Source organism: Saccostrea cucullata, unplaced genomic scaffold (genome assembly GCF_032062105.1).
Source record: "Saccostrea cucullata isolate Sc308-1 unplaced genomic scaffold, CSIRO_AGI_Scuc_v1 ctg14787, whole genome shotgun sequence".
In the NCBI taxonomy this organism is placed as follows: Eukaryota; Metazoa; Mollusca; class Bivalvia; order Ostreida; family Ostreidae; genus Saccostrea; species Saccostrea cuccullata.
Window position 1 is genome coordinate 1 of NW_026925331.1, and position 15,967 is coordinate 15,967.

The 15,967-nt window shown below is 32.6% G+C and overlaps 1 long non-coding RNA gene across 1 annotated transcript; it reads right to left on the reverse strand.

Moving 5' to 3' along the window:
- Positions 1 to 8,719: 8,719 nt before the first annotated feature.
- Positions 8,720 to 12,925, reverse strand: LOC134268620 (uncharacterized). Its single transcript, XR_009992405.1, has 2 exons — positions 12,710 to 12,925; positions 8,720 to 8,931 (listed from the first exon to the last, which is right to left on the reverse strand). It is a non-coding gene; the product is annotated as an uncharacterized LOC134268620 (long non-coding RNA).
- Between the last annotated feature and the right edge of the window lie 3,042 nt (positions 12,926 to 15,967).

Consider the following 15,967-nt stretch of genomic DNA (forward strand, 5'->3'; position numbering starts at 1 on the left):
ATTTTGATTTTAAATGAAACAAAAATTTGAATTACTAAAATATTAAGAATTGTGAATTTTATACTTTACGATTAAAATTCGCTTTTTCCGTTCCCTATTATATCATCCTATTACAGGACATTTATGAAATTTTGAGAACATTTTAAACTTCATGTCGCTTAACCATTTTTGTTTTACTTTTATACACACAGATTCTCTCTCTCTCTCTCTCTCTCTCTCTCTCTCTCTCTCTCTCTCTCTCTCTCTCTCTCTCTCTCTCTCTCTCTCTCTCTCTCTCTCTCTCTCTCTCTCTCTCTCTCTCTCTCTCTCTCTCTCTCTCTCTCTCTCTCTCTCTCTCTCTCTCTCTCTCAGACAAACTATATACATTTGATTTAATTTTAATTAACATTGTGCAACCCATATTTGCACCTTTTGTCCAAGAAGATAGATGTCTCGCCACGAATGTCATTTCCAATAATCAAATATTGTTGACTGGGAGGCTTAGCAGCTAAATGTCAACAGTCATAAACTGTACATACAAGCAAACGTTTGTTTGAATTAGATTCTGTTCTCTATTTAAACCTTAGAAAGGTCAACAAACCTAGTATGTCAATCAATATAAATGTTCAATATTGTTTAATTGGTGCTGCCTCTTCTTTTGACAAACCCTGTATGATTAGAGACGACTTTTCTTTTGATAAATCCTGTAATTACGACTTCATAGTGGCTAATGGTACTTTGCGGAACGAAACGGAACGGAACGGAACCAGTTGTGGGGCACCCTAGGGGGGATATGAATATATTATATATGATAAAAAATATATTATAAAAGCTAATATAATAAGTTACTTTATTACAAATTATTCTGCCATTTTATATCTTGGGAAACCAACCAAAAAGAAGTGTCAAGTGTCTGAAGTAGAGGACCATGAAATAAAATGTCTATAAGTGATGAATTATTTTGTCGTTGAGTTTTTGATCTGCTGTGTCAAGTGTAGTGACTATGTGAACTGTTTTGAATGAGAGACGTACACCTATCATTAATGTAAAAAATTATTAATGCTTTTCCTTCAAAGCTTTCTGTCAATAGCTTATTATCAAAAGAATATCCTTTATGTGCCGTCTAAACGTAAAGAGAGTTGTCGCGCTTTGCCAGTATGGTCATCTCTGGTTCCGTTTCGTTCCGCTAAATACCAATATCCGTGTGGGTATTAGTATTTAGCGAAACGGAACGAAACACAGTTAAGTTGGAAAAAGATGATACACATACAAGCATTTTGTTGTTATTCATTTCATATCATCTTTTTATTTATTAAAAATTAAATTTAGGGGAAAAAATAAAATAGGAAGAATGTAATTCATCCATCATATATCCAGCATAATAAAAGGATTTTTGCAGAAGAAATTCATCCATCATATATCCAGCATAATAAAGCATATTTTTTACCTTTCAAACTTCTTCAAAAGTTTTGTCTTTATATCAGTTATGTATACAAATACAATCGCAGGCCTTGATGTTGATAGGAAAACGTAAATACCATCTACTAGTATCTTCAATTAAATTGATATGCAAAATAAGTTTAACATAGATCTTAAAACGCGTGATTTGCAATTTGCTGTATGCTAACAAATATGTTTACTACCTGAACCTTGATCGATATCTTAAATATTCAGTTCTGCGCTAATAAGAAAAGAAACACACACAACAGGTTCCGTTCCGTTTCGCAAAATACCATTATCCACTACAATATTAGTACTTTGCGAAACGAAACGGAACGGAACTACAATATCAAGGGTTTTAAAACTCTGTTAATGAACGACATGCGATTTTTTTTTGCCCTGTAAGGATTTGAATTTAAAAATCACGCTCAGCAAGAAAATTAATTTGACCGGCGACAGTCCGAAAAATTCTTGTTTTCTTTACATACAGTCAAAGAAAAGGTTTTTTTTTAACTTTTCATTTCTGTAAGCATATTAAACACTATTTATATTAGAAAAGAAGAGGAAAGAAAAGTATTTCAAAATGATCAAATCTTGTTCCGTTCCGTTCCGCAAATTACCAATATCCACACGGGTATAGGTACTTTGCGGAACGAAACGGAACCACATCTTCTCATTTGAAGAGAAAAAAAAACAAGAACCAACCAAAAACAACATAAATCTGCCGTAGTATTCATAGGAATATTTCAAAATTATTTTACCTGATAGAACAAGTCATTTTTGATTAAAGAGATATATGACATTCACGTAACAACTTATTTCTTGATATATTTATTTCATTGTTACAATTTTGCTGAGGTTCGTTTAGTTCCGCTGATCATGAATACTAGTACTAATTTCTGTAGTGACTATGTGAACTGTATTGAATGAGAGACGTACACATATCACTGATGTAAAAAGTTATTGCTTTTCTTTCAAAGTTTATTGTCAATAGCTTATTCTCCTTCACCACAAAGTCACGTGGGTATCACGTGAGATATGCAAGCCTACTCCCAGATCAGTTGCGCGTTTATTCCCAGATCGAGCAGAAGTGTTTTTTCATTGGATATGATTATTAATTGAATTTGGATATCTGAACAATGTCAGTGTTACAAAAACTTTCTGACGAGTTTGGAATTAGTACCTAAACCTTGAAATTGAGCAGTTTGTTCCGCCCACAAGAACTGCTTCTGATGATGGAATAATTAATACATTTAAACGCATTAGTACTTTTTGTCGCACATTTTGTCGACAATGCAGAATTTTCATACCTTATTTTTTTTCTAACATCAGTAATAATTCTCAACATTGAATGAGAGAGAGAGAGAAAGGGAGGGAGGGATAAATCAAACGTAAAAGATTTTTGTACTTTGTTTTAACAGTAATTGCTTGACAGTACGGGCTTATCTAAAATAAAAGTATAATATAATAGGTTCTAGGGCATTATTATCACACTGAAGCTGTCAACTGTGACCATTAAAATTTTTTGTTGGTTCATATGCTAGAAAAATGCGTGCTTATCGCAGAATTCTCCGTTATATACCAGAATTCTGTAATTTCTTGCAGACATGAAGACTTCAAGACAGTAGATTTATCGGTTTCACACGGTTGTTTTCTTGTTCTGTCTTTAATGCGATAACCCTTTACATTTCACCATTTTAATGGAATGCAGACATTTTATTTGAAAAATTGAAACTTATAAAAATTATATATAGTACATTCCTGGTAGTTAAATACATATTAAATCCAAACAAAAATTATGAATTGGAATAAAAACACATCAGATTTGTGTTTCTAACTGCATGATACTCTCCGCTTCAGAAAGATGGAATGGTTGCATTTTCGATAACATATAATGCGTATTAGAACACATGAATAGAAAAATACTTTGTCTCCAATTGAAAAGAAAATTATATTGGAAAGAGGGGAATATTTAAAAGTATTCCATGTCTGTGCGTGATTCAATCAAATAGTTCATTCCGGCAAGCTTGGATTTCCCTAAGATGTCGGAAAGGAAAATTGCGATAATCTAAGATGTGGTTCCGTTTCGTTCCGCAAAGTACCGATATCCGTGTGGATATTGGTAATTTGCGGAACGGAACGGAACAAGATTTGGTCATTTTGAAACAGTGTTTATTTCCTCTTCTTTTCAAATATAAATGGTGTTTAACTTACAGAAAATGAAAAGTTAACAAAACTTTTTGTTTGATTGTATTTAAAAAAAAAAGAATTTTTAGGACTGTCGTCAAAATAATTTTAATGCTGAGCATGATTTTCATTTCAATTCCTTACAGGACACAAAACTTATCTCACGTCGTTCATTAACAGAGTTTTAAAACTGTCACAGAGCAATCAACCAAGTTAATTAATTGTAAATGAGAGAGTTAGAAGTTCTGATAGGTTACAGGTGTGCGGCGCAGGCGTTGTAGCCCTGTATCCCAAGAGTGTGATTTTAGCTTGTTAGGGAGAAAGAGAGGGAGAATTATAATTTGTTTATTTGTCATTTCTGTTATCGATGTTTATTGTGCGTGATAGAGTTCTGAGAGATGAAAGTGAGCATTAGATTGATTTGTGTGAGAAAGTGGGCCCTGGGAACATGTGTGAGAGAGAGGAGTACAAGTCTGAAAGTCAATGAGTGTGGACGTGTCTTTTTATTGTGAACATTGTGATTTCTTATAGATATATCTTGTGTTGTAGATATGTAAATAAATGATGTAAATAAAAACAATCGTCATTATTAACCATTATTGAGGAACCCCGTCACAAAACCTTTGATATAATAGTTCCGTTCCGTTTCGCAAAGTACTAATATTGTAGTGGATAATGGTATTTTGCGAAACGGAACGGAACCTGTTGTGTGTGTTTCTTTTCTTATTAGCGCAGAACTGAATATTTAAGATATCGATCAAGATTCAGGTAGTAAACATATTTGTTAGCATACAGCAAATTGCAAATCACGCGTTTTAAGATCTACCTTTACATAATAATGATAAACTTATTTTGCATATCGATTTAATTGAAGACAGAGAGATTGTATTTACAACAAGGCCTGCGATTGTATTTGTACATATAACTGATATAAAGACTAGACTTTTGAAGAAGCTTGAAAGGTTAAAAAAAATATGCTTTATTATGCTGGATATATGATGGATGAATTATTTCCTCTTCAAACATCCTTGTCTCATATATTTCTTTCCCCTGAATTTATGATGATTGAAAGGATGGGATGAAATGAATAACAACAAAATGCTTGTATGTTTATCATCCTATTCCAACTTAACTGTGTTTCGTTCCGTTTCGCTAAATACTAATACCCACACGGATAATGGTATTTAGCGGAACGAAACGGAACCAGAGATGACCATACTGGCAAAGCGCGACAACTCTCTTTTCCTTTAGACTGCACATGAACGACATTTTTTTCATAATAATCTATTGACAGTAAACTTTGAAGGCAAAGCATTAATAATATTTTATATCAGTGATAGGTGTACGTCTCTCATTCAAAACAGTTCACAAAGTCACTACAGAAATAATTAGTAGTATTCAGCGGAACTAAACAAATCTCAGCAAAACTAAAACACAATGGAATAAATATATGAAGAAATAAGTTGTTACGTCAATGTCATATATTTTCCTTTAATTAAAAATGACTTGTTCTCTCAGTTAAACTAATTTTGGAATACTGTAGACATACTTTTTTCCACGGGGTCATAATTCCGCGGAATCTCAATTTCTGTTTAATCCGCGGGTAGAAAATTACGCGGATTTTCTAGATTGTCACTACATGCCTTACATTTATATTAAGTACGCTTGGACAAATTTCCGCGGAAAATTTGTGACCGTGTACATAGCGTAAATTAATACCACGCGGAAAAAAGTACTTCTACAGTATTCTGATTTACCCAGGATTCATGAAAGCTAAAAAATTGGTTGATGAATACTACGGCAGATTTAGGTTGTTTTTGGTTGGTTCTTGTTTTTTTCTCTTCAAATAAAAAGATGTGGTTCCGTTTCGTTCCGCAAAGTACCGATATCCGTGTGGATATTGGTAATTTGCGGAACGGAACGGAACAACATTTGATCATTTTGAAACACTTTTTCTTGCCTCTACTTTTCAAATATAAATGGTATTTAACTTACAGAAAATGAAAAGTTAACAAAACTTTTTGTTTAATTGTATTTTATAAAAAAAAAAAAAAAGAAGAATTTTTAGGACTGTCGTCAAAATAATTTCAATGCTGAGCATGATTTTCATTTCAATTCCTTACAGGACACAAAACTTATCTCACGTCGTTCATTAACAGAGTTTTAAAACCTTTGATATAATAGTTCCGTTCCGTTTCGCAAAGTACTAATATTGTAGTGGATAATGGTATTTTGCGAAACGGAACGGAACCTGTTGTGTGTGTTTCTTTTCTTATTAGCGCAGAACTGAATATTTAAGATATCGATCAAGGTTCAGGTAGTAAACATATTTGTTAGCATACAGCAAATTGCAAATCACGCGTTTTAAGATCTACCTTTACATAATAATAAAGTTAAACTTATTTTGCATATCGATTTAGTTGAAGACAGAGAGATGATATTTACGTTTTCCTATCAACATCAAGGCCTGCGATTGTATAAAGACAAGACTTTTGAAGAAGCTTGAAAGGTTAAAAAAAAAAGATATGCTTTATTATGCTGGATATATGATGGATGATATACTTTCCTCTTCAAACATCCTTGTCTCTTATATTTCTTTCCCCCTGAAATTTTGATTATAAAAAAGATGAGATGAAATGAAATACATAAAATGCTTGTATGTGTATCATCTTATTCCAACTTAACTGTGTTTCGTTCCGTTTCGCTAAATACTAATACCCACACGGATATTGGTATTTAGCGGAACGAAACGGAACCAGAGAATGACCATACTGGCAAAGCGCGACAACTCTCTTTACCTTTAGACTGCACATGAACGACATTCTTTTCATAATAATCTATTGTCAGTAAACTTTGAAGGAAAAGCATTAATATTTTTTTTTAAATCATTGATAGGTATACGTCTCTCATTCAAAACAGTTCACATAGTTACTACACATGACACAGCAGATCAAAAACTTAACGGCAGAATAATTCATAACTTATAGACATTTTATTTTATGGTCCTTTACTTCAGACACTTGACACTTTCTTTGGTTGGTTTCCTAGGATATAAAATGGCAGAATAATTTGTAATAAAGTAACTTATTATATTCATTTTCATTATATATAATATATTCATATTTATCCCCCCCCCCCCTAGGGTGCCCCACAACTGGTTCCGTTCCGTTCCGTTTCGTTCCGCAAAGTACCATTAGCCTTCATAGTTTCCTGATTCAAAAGGCCCCAAATTTTCAACAAAATAAATTATTTACAAAACACAATCTTCCTACTGCGTGACTTTGAACAGTTTGAAAGACAAAACCTTTGGATCCGCCACAAAAATAATCATTAATATTCAAGGAGCTGTATTTAAAACCCCAGTAAATGCACTTAGGGTGTTTTACATACATGTTGAAAGAAAAGTGGGGGCCATCGATTTGATTGTCAATAAACGGCCTGGTGTAAGACAAATACTTCAGTGTTTAATCTAAACATCTGGTCGTTTAATGACCATTAATGTTAAATTCCAGAAGGAACGGTATTTTATGAACGGCCCATCTGCGTTGAAGAGGCAAGTACTTCATTGTTTTTATTATATACGGGTTATGCTTTATTTTTTCACTTTCTTAAGATTCTCATTTCTATCTATCCGTTTTATTAATTACTTTTTGTTAAATCATAAGCAAAAATCATGTCTGAATTTATGTTTAATTCTCTCTTTTAAAATAACATAGTTAGTAGGATTTATGACCAAAAGTCATATTGACCTTTTCAATATCTAAATATAATCGATGTTTGTTTTATAAAGATCTACAAATTCATAAAGCTATAAACACGAAATTAAAGAATTGGAAAACGTGTAAAATTTGAAATTTATTACTGGTACCCGCTGTAAAATAATTCTCTAAAGCTTTTTTCATTTTTTTAATGACATGAATTAGCTTAGCTGCAGATCTGTAGCTATCCGAAAAAATATATATTGATAGACCGGATATCCGGTCTTATTGATAGACCGGATATCCGGTCTATCAATATATATTTTTTCGGATAGCTACAGATCTGCAGCTAGTCATACATATACAAATACGTTTTCATATATCTTGTAAAGACAAAACTGAATCATGCAGATCTGAAAGATTTTAAAAATAAATTCAATTTCGTTTTGTGTGTGTTTTATATACATGTATGTACATTACATGGGCGTCAGAAGCAAATTGAAAGTGTTTGGGGGGGGGGGGGTAATCGAAAGTTTGGGGGGGGGGGGCTAAGGCTAAAACAACAAAAAAGGGTAAATCCCAATTTTCAATGCCTGTAATGTTTATTTTTGCAACAACAAAAAATGGATTTTCCCCCGGTTCCGACGCCTATGCATTAGGATATATAGTAAATATATTGATATGTTTTGCGTTTTGCATTTCTATTAACTATAGTTGTAAATAAACAACCTATAACGTAAGCAGGGAAACCAAGGAATTTTTTTTTATTCATCGGTCCCTATTTTCTCAGTTTTGTTATTTTTTTTTTTTTTTTGTTTAATGACATTTAAAAATGCAAGCACATAAAAGTCGAGCTTAATTTCTGACTCCATATACCTCATTTTTTGCGCTGTAGATAAAAATGTCAGGAAAAAGTAACAGGGGGATGTCCGCCATTGCCCGAGTGAAAATGGGCGCAGTTCTCAGTAGTGAGTATTGATGAATCAATTATTATATTTAATTTATTTTATTATTTTCAATTTTTATTTCATATATCTATTTATGATAGTGTAGTTTTTATTTTTATTATTTTTTTAATTTTTTTTTGGCAATTGCAGATTTAAAGTATTTTCTTCACTTAGATGTTTAAAAAAAAAAAAAAAGCAAATCAGAGATGAAGGATTATAATTCTGTACGTACTAAAGATTAATTTTACCCCTCTCAACTTCGCTGTAAAATCCCTTTTTCAGCCACGGTTTGATTTACTAAAGTTCTATACTCAAAACCCTTGTTTTGACACTGAAAAAAAAATGTGGCAAATGCAATATAGGAAAACTGATTTCGGCGAATCTACTACAAAAGTTTGTTCACAAATTCTTTTAAATATCATGAAAAAAAAATCACTTTTTTAAAACGTTGAATAATAAATCCAAAAGTGGTCTTGAGAATGTGTTTATTACTTTAATCATTAAACATGTAAATATAAACAATCATCAGCTTTATCTGAGGAATATAATATGGAGGAGTCTGGAAATCATCACGGGTCCCGGGTTCCCAGTTCATGTGGGGGTCATTCCCACAAATCTGGCAGCTCAGACGGGTCGGGTAAGACTTTATGTTCGTTGTCGTATTTCACGTCGGGCTCGATCTGCAACAAAATCAAAGATTAGTTGTTGCCAAGAAACAATATGGCGGACAGAAATTGATCGGGCACCGACCAAGTTTCACAGAGCACACAACACTCAAGAAGAAAGTATTTGTCAAATCAAGTAAACATCAGTCATGAGCAAAAATCCAGCTGTATCGAAATCCAAGAGAGATCGCCCGAAATCAGGCGGTTAGTGTCAATGATGCTTAAAATTTCACTTCACTTTTTCTGATGCACTTCATATTGTAAACATTGCAATTTGAAACATCTCACACCTAAAATGAATCTTTTTTTATTGCTCTGTGGTCTACCCTTATTTCAAAGTGATAAAATAATATATGTATTTTGTGCATGAGATCTGTTTCAAAACGTACAGCCTACGTTTGATCTGGGAATACTGTTCAAAGCATGCATTTCTTGTACTTGTAGACCCTATCTTTTTAGGACTGAAGTAATTTTAGTCTGACATTGTGAAATGTGTAAAGGAAAAGGGGAAACCCTCTGCATTCCAACAATAAAACGTTATTTTAAATTCAATCCTAAGAATCTAATATGATTTCTGTTGTGACCGTTTGGGCGAGCGCAACTAATTTGTAAACACTTGCATCTTAGATTCAACCTTTTAAACTTAAAATGGATGAGACACATTCTCAACTTCAATGTGATACTCACAAAAATCCAATGTGCACATTTGTCCCCACATGACATGGTATATATGTAAGTTTCATGTCTGTAACAGAGTCTAAATAGCCGAAGTGCCATATTATTTCACACAAAGTAGGTGCAATTATTTTAATTTTTTGCTAGTTTCTTTTAAGTTCCTTGCAGTAATCAAATCTTTATGAAACTGAGAGTATGTTGTATATTTGCAATTAGGTCTACCAGGAATCTTGGTAATGAAGGAATTCCAGGAAATTTGTACATTATGTACACAGCCTGAGAGTTCATGAAAAAAATCCTCTGTTCTTACATATATACAAAATATGTTTTACGGTGTGACCGTTTGGGTGAGTGCAGTTGAGACCATCAAAAACACTTGAAAACTTGAAAAGCTACTTCAAACATCAAGCCGCACAAGACATCTCGACTAGCTGTGACGTCAAATGACGTCACGGAGCTCGTCGGAGCTTACGGAGACAGCCGAGCATCTGGCTGAAACTATAGATCTAGTGCACTTTTGGTCGAAAAACATTTCAGAGTTATTTATTGTTGTTTCTTTGAAATATTTCTACAAACTGAAAGCCTTTTATGCTTTACGTTATTATTTATTTATTTTTTTGTGCAAAAGACATTGGGTAGTAAAGGAATTCTGGGAATGTTTCACAACAAAATTTGCTTGACGTATGTACAACTCCGAATTTCCTCTGTTCTTACACAATAGTCTATTGAGCTCGCTTCGCGACGCTCGCTGTGCTCGCTATTATTTAGTTTACAGAGTTCTCACTGTTCACTACGCTCACCCTAATGTAAAATACACAAGAGGTCTAACATTCCAATGTGCTGGACTCAGTAGCCTAATTTTCATGTGAGACTAAAAAGGTCCAAGGGACTGGGCATATTAATGATGTAATCAACAATTTAACATAATCCTGTACATGGTATAATATTGGGCTTAATATTTCAAAAATAATAAATATTTATCAATAAGTGTATCACAGGGTTCGACATTCACGCTCATCACCTCGTCATTTCCACCCTGAAATGACTTCGGACGACCTGATTTTCAGTTTGGCTCGCCCAAATGACGACCTGGGACAAGTTGGGAATATTTAGGCCTAATAATGATGTTTAATATTTTAAACTAAACTTCATAAGACCTTCAAAACATATTTTCCTGTGACAAAACCAACCCATTCAACATGTTCAAATTGCAGCCGAGTAGATTTTTTTTTCCTGCCAAACCTGCGTTCGATCAATCAGCTGATGCAATTTTTACTGAAAGTCTTTAATAAAGTTTTATTTGAGATATAAAATATGTCAACTTAGTCAACGATCACCTTAAATATAAATAGTAATAATCTTCATTGTAACATCTTGCATTTCCCCTACAACTTTCTGATCATAATGATCGTTTTCTGCTGCTAGACAGCCATGTTGGGTGTCCACTGTAATATAACACCTGATTAATTCAGTCCAGGGTTATTTGACCCTATTTATTTAGGCCTTCATGGCAAGTGAAAATAAATATTTTAAGCTACAAACTTAAGCATTCTAGCATGTCTGATTCTGCTTATATTTTTGTTTGATAAAATACTAGAAGACATCTTTACATTCCAAAAATGTATGGTTTACATTTTTTAATACAAACCCACAACTTCTATTAATTATCATAACAAATTTTAAACAATTTTCACATTAAGTTTTGTTTCAATTGATATTTTATTTGGACGACCTGAAATTCATTCGGGCGACCTGTGATCATACCAAGGTTGCCCGAATGGCGAGACCAAATTTTGCATGTTTTTGGTATCATATTGCACGTTTTAATAAACATTTCAAAGGTTTCCCAAAATGCAATTTGTTTTAATTTCTGTTGCACTCTGTAAGCTTGCTTGACGTATTTATTGTTAACTTGTTAAACATGTTTTAAACTTGGAGAAGAAAAGTTCAGTTAAGTGTAAGAAGGACCTAGGTACATTTACCTTTACAAATAAAAGCTCATAGCAGTCATTTGGTGATGACCATGTTAGGTTAGTAAATAAATGTAATAAGATGAAAAACAAGGAGAGTGCATGATTTTCAGAGCCATGCCCATGGTTGAACAGGTTGTAAGAGGATGACCAATGTGATGATGGCCATTGAAGGCAAAAAAAAAAGTAAGATGGACAGTTACATGTTTTTTTTTTATTTGTTTGGCATAGAAACCTATATTTTATTTTTTTTAAAAAATCACTGCCCATTTTTCATTTCAACAATATTTAAACATCAACACAAACTGAATGATGAAAGGAATGCACAGTGAATACCAGGAAGGATAACTCTGGTTACCTTCCTAATGTTGGACACAGCACACTGCATGTTGATTTTTCTTTAAATTAGAAATTATTTTTAGGGTTTGCTTTTTATTTTATTTCTGTGATTTTAAGCACTTTTCTTAACAATATACATGTACTTATATTATCCTAAAATTTATTTAATATGAGTATAAAAAAAATAATACATTGAGAAAATTTAAGGACTGGAAAAAAAACAACTTTTTATTAATATGAATACTGATTACTCTGCATTCAAACCAATTCAGTATCATGTATTATTTACTGGTTATGAAAATAAACAGGAAAAAAAACATGCACACTGAAGCCCCCCCCCCCCTTATCTTTTATTTGTGAAATTTTGTCCTTTGTAAATATGCAAAATATTTTTTTCTTTGGTAAATACATGGACAATTCAAAAAAAAAATTTAATATCTTAATACTTCATATTAGTTTTGAATGTTTTTGCACACTTTGATGAATTTCACATTGTTATAATTACATACATGCATTTGTCTTTTAAAATATAATTTCTATATAATAGGAGATTGAATTTAAGTACCTCTAGAATTCTATAAAGAAATTTTTTTTTTTTTGCTTTCATGAAAATATTCAGTAATGTCATGAAATTGAAAATGTAAAAATAAGATCATGATAAATCGATCTTCAAATGCAGATAATTTGAGAAAGAATTTAAAAGCATGAAAAAAACATTAAGACCAAGTATTTTACTTTCACTGAACATGCAGTCATATTTAAATGAATTAAGAATTTAAAAAAAGAAATTGGAAAGAAAAAATATTTACCCTTTCTCACATGCCATTTCCAAGCCACAATGACGGGCTGAAGTGCTGTTTGACACTTAATTCTATGGGCATATGTAAAGGTACATTATGTACTGAGCAATATATTATTAAGTGGTTGGGCGGTTCTTTAAATCTCAACTGGTTGGCAAGGCATTTCACGGATCTAATATTTGATGATTGACAAATAAATCTAGCCAGCCATGAAATGCTTGACTTCGTACAACTGGATGTGTTTTGTAAGAATGCTGAGATCAATATTTGTGATTATAAGAATCGTTTGACTTTATTTGTTAAGACTTTAATTTTATGCAAGATGGATTCATATAATCTCTCCCTCTCTCTCTCTCTCTCTCTCTCTCTCTCTCTTGAAAGAAACTATGACATTTTGATCAAATTTAATAATATCATTTTACATGACAAAAGAATAAAAGTGTAGAAACTGAAAATATTACAAATTCTTAAATTTCCTTTTTAGAAGGGGCAACAGTGTGACTAACAAATAAAAACTTGGCATAAGCATAGGGAGGTCTGGCATTATTGGAATGGAACCTAAATAAAACTTCATCATGCATGGTTTAAATTTAATATTTGTTCAGTGTAGAAAGAATTTCAGATTTTTAAAAAAAGGAATCCATAAAAGTTATGTTAATTTCTTATTTTCCTATTTTGACAAGTAGAATATGCATTGATGTAAAGTATGCACCCTCCCCCCACTTAAAAAAAAAATAATATGATGCATTTGTATTATGAGTAGCAAAAACGACCAATCTGTTATCTTGATTTTTTTACTTAATAGTAATTTTAGCTAAAAATCTTCGCAGAAATAATGTTCTGAAAATTTAACCACAATAATTTTTCATATCATGCATGTTTTTAGAATTGAAAGAAATTTTTATGATACATACCATATCATTGAAATTTATAATTATGATGCAGTTAGAATAAAAAGAGTTGATGTCTTGATATAAAACTAAAATATTGCCCATCTCAAGGATCCTGACACTGCATTTATTACATTAGTCTAGAACCGATTTTGAGGACTCTTATCATAGTCTTTTGGCATAAATCAGGGAGGGGAAGGGGCAAGCTAAAAGGAGAAAAATCAAGTAGTAAATTGGTCCCTATCATGGGTTACCGTAATAAAGTCGGGGGTGTGAAGTGGACCTTATTTCATGTAGGAATATTTAGTTCAGAGATAGGCAAACTCTATATCATAGGAATAAAATCCCTTTTTATTAATTTTTGGCGATTTGGGAGATATTGCGTTTATCATTGGATGTGACCCTTCATTATAAACCGTATGAAGTGAAAAACTTAATAACATGTGTAAATCTTCATTTTGGACAAATCGGGGTCATAAGATTAATATTTTTCATGATAAAATTCTAGATACATGCCTGACAATAAGTTTATGAATGTATGTGATAAGATTTTGATTGCAAGGGAAATTTATGCATAAGGTTCTAGAGGAAATAATTTACTCATACAATACTGCGACACCCAAAAGGACAAGGGGGCATTCTAATCTTTACAGGAAAAGTCGATAAAAATTAGATGTGGACTTTACTTTGTGAATGCACTTCTTTATTGTGATTTTGAGAGGAACTTTCATTACATGTATTCAATTTTATGAGCATCTTTGTGCATTTGACTGTGAGTGAAATAACTTGAATTTTAATGAATTTTATTAGGAATCATATTGATTGAAATCTAACATGGAATCCAAAGTAAAAAGAAAGCTTTCTTTAGTTCTTATGGAATTCTGTTGCTCTGTCGGGAATTTTCGACTGGAGAGTCCTTGCAAAATTGAAATTATTGGCAGAGAATGAAGCATTACTTTTTTAGCATTTGGAAATTGAACTTGATTTGGGATATAATTGTTCAAATAAGGAAATGATATTATATTATTCCATTTTGTCGATTCAGTGGATAAACCAGGCATATATGCTATCCTTACTAAGAAAAATGTTACAGATTTGTGTTGGAAGGACAAAAATTAAAAAATATGACAAATTGTTCTAGTTGTCATGGGATTTAATATAAATTTGTTCCTGATTAAACTAGAGATATTAACCCATCAATTAACTAACATTCTTGCTAAAATTTGACCGATTAGATTAACTGTAAAGCAGAAAAACTTCATCAATATAAAATGCCCTGTGGAATAATCATACCGTATTAACGAGAAACATTTTAATTAATTGGAGATATTCCGATTCAATATCCTCAGGATAGACTGATCAACCCGTGGGATTCTGATGTTAACATTGTCACAATTCTTTGACATGAGCTAATGGACAATAGCTAGGTTCTCTGTGGATAAAAACTGTCTTTGGAGCTTTGTGGTACAAGTTTGCTAATGAGCAAAATCTGTAAATATATTGATTTGTTTTTCTCAGTTGCGTCCAAATTCAGCTGATCTTTTAATAAGAACACATTTTGCCTAATTTGGATGTGGTCGTTTTTGAGCATGGTTATTTTCAGGACCAATCTCTCCGCTAAATCAACTGGAATCAAATTGGGTCATTAGAAGTTTGTGTTTTCGGCTGTTTGATTCGTTAGATGGAGCTTAATTATGATAAAAAGCACCTTGCTTGTTTTTTTTCCTAATTGAAGGATGCTTATGTTGTAGCCAAAAATCACAAAAAGTAATTTTGAGAAATTCAGCAGCTAGGAAAGAAATTCTTTTACTAACACTAAGGGAGACGTATTTGTGAAAATAATCCAAGGAATTGTCTTTCTATTGCTGCATTTTCTATCAAATGAATTTAAAGAATTTTGTTATGTGACTTCATAGAGCATGGAAAACTGTACAATCTTTGAACTTCTGTGACATACACATCTGTGAAATATTGTTTAACTTTTTTGAAAAAGTACAAAAATGTCCAAAGCAACAAGTCAGGCCACTATCACATTTAATATAGAAGTGGGAAAAGCCCACAAAAAATCGCCAAAGACTCAAGGTCAAAAGGAAAAGCAAGATGGCGGGTCGAGTGACCGTGAGGGTGGTCAAACGGGACATAAAAAGGCAGTGAAACTGCCTTCTGTGGAGAGAAAATCTTCAACCACCCGAGCGCTGATGAAACTTCGCGGTTCAGTTCACACAATTCAGATGCTATCACGGTTGAGTGAGTATTTTTGGTCCATGTGTCTGTAGCTTCAACTATTTGTTGAGCATTCTGTGAGGTTTATAACAAAACAAACTTGTGCAATTTAGCACAGGTAATAAACGAACATGGGGATTGGAAATAAAGAAAG